General features: G+C 39.0%; 1 protein-coding gene across 1 annotated transcript in view; it reads right to left on the bottom strand.

The window, feature by feature from the left end:
• The window catches only part of LOC107836993 (nuclease SbcCD subunit C-like), a 5,704-nt gene that overhangs the window by 1,360 nt on the left and 2,330 nt on the right, over positions 1 to 2,014 (bottom strand). The gene's annotated exons all lie outside the window — the stretch shown is intronic.

The following is a 2,014-nucleotide window of genomic DNA, read 5'->3' on the forward strand; positions in this document are numbered from 1 at the left end:
TAGCCTAACTGTTAGCCTGGTATTGACATTGATAACATTAACATGTGCTGCGCAGTTCGGTGTGTTTTGGTTCCGTTAGCACTAAAACAGGTCAACCCACCCACCAAGTCATCAGTAGAGCAGCTGTTTAAATCAGCTAATCAACCACCTCGGTGTTCAGGCGAAAACTTATTAATAATCACAATATAGATAACACAAGCCTGACAACATAATGTAACAGACTGGATGTTCTGTTTAAGTGTTTTTGATACTTTTTTGTGTGGGAAATGTTTGTTTTTGGTGTTGATTCCCCTGATCGGTCATCTCTGCTCTATCTGCTCTTTGACCTTTTGTTTGTCGGTTGCCATGGCAACGGGTCGTGCGTAATACTGACATACAGAGCGAGAAAAGGCGGAATAGAAGTTGATGGAGCCATTTTTCCTTTATGTCTTTATCCATTTTAATTTTGTTACTTTATTCTTACATTTCTATTTTTTGTATTATTTACAGAGTTTATTTGTAGGTTGATAGTTGTTGATTTTATTTATTCCTGTTTTATTATTTTTATTATTTATTTTCTAAATTTAGACAGGAAGTAATGTGGGTCAGTCCACTTTCTATAAGTGTTGGGGCCTGGTGAAGGACCAGCAGGCATTTGGGTTTGGGGCCGATGGTTTTTACCAGAGCAAGAGTGGTAGCATGAGAACAAATGAAAGTTTAAACTCTGTAACTATTTGGTGAAAGAGGAAAATAAATCACCAAGAACAATCAATAAGTTTGGAAACTGAACCTTCTTTTGCCCCTGTCGAGAAACATGACCCCAGTGCCTCAGTAGTGGCTTGGTTTAACTTTTTTTTGTTTGGCTTGGCAAACAATCAGAAGTGGTTCTGTCTAGTTTGGTTTTTCACCTGTTTATCGGCTTTATTGTACCTTTATTGTGGCGCACTGCTGCAATTCCTAAAAACCAAACTAAAGACCAAAATAAATAGAAATTCGCCCTTTCTTGTATCTTGACAGAACTAACAGAAACTAAAACTGTTTATAGATTTGCATCATGGAGAATTGATCAAACATCAGTTTTCTAATCTTTATTTTAAGTCGTATTTAGTAGATATATCTAATAACAAATGATGACGCTACTAATATCTTCGTGACAGATTTCTCTTTGTCCTGTATTGGGATAAAATGGTTTTCTGGACACAGTAAATCACATAGCGACCAATAGGTGCTGTCCAGTCCAGAAATACACATCAATTAGCAGGAGTATGAAAGACGTAAAAATAATTAACTATACTACATTAAGAAATTGTATTCAAGCCTCGGTGCTACATGAAGCTCATTTTGAAACAATGCAAGTTAAAAACAATATTGTTTTAAACAATATTGTTTTAAACAATATTGTTTTGCAAGTTAAAAACATTATTGTTTTTAACTTGCATTGTTTCAAAACATCCCTGCCCCCCTCTTGCCACCCCATAAATATTTTTCTAGATCCGCCCCTGGCTTGGTGGAAATCCTTATAGGTTAATGACCCATAAACATTGAGCCAAGTGTTGTTGTGCCGTCTTCCACTGAAACAGCGAAGGGAAAAGGGCTAACGGACGGCTAATTCAACTCATTTTACATGTTTAATGTGTTTGGAGTTTCTTAAACTCTTTTGGGGCAATTTACAGTGACCAACTGACCTGACCGACATGTTTTGGGAGATGTGGGGGGAACCGGAGCACCCGGAGAAAACCCACGCAAACACGGGGAGAACATGCAAACTCCACACAGACTGCCTCTGTGAAGGCGCAGCGCTAGCCGCTGCACCACCGTGCTGCCCACGTTTTTTCCAATTGGGTTGGGAAAGGATCTATTTTCTAGTTTGTCAATGGAGCGTGGGGTGGGGGGACTTGAAGTTTTAAATTTCCTCTTGACGGAGGGTTGCAGGGTGCCCCCGTACACACAGGCAACAACCTCCATCAAAATCAAGAACATTTCACCTGATTTTGATTATCTTCACTTTTTTGGCTTCTTGAAGCCGAAGGTGTTA

Source organism: Poecilia formosa, unplaced genomic scaffold (genome assembly GCF_000485575.1).
Source record: "Poecilia formosa unplaced genomic scaffold, Poecilia_formosa-5.1.2 Scaffold103, whole genome shotgun sequence".
Taxonomy (NCBI): domain Eukaryota; kingdom Metazoa; phylum Chordata; class Actinopteri; order Cyprinodontiformes; family Poeciliidae; genus Poecilia; species Poecilia formosa.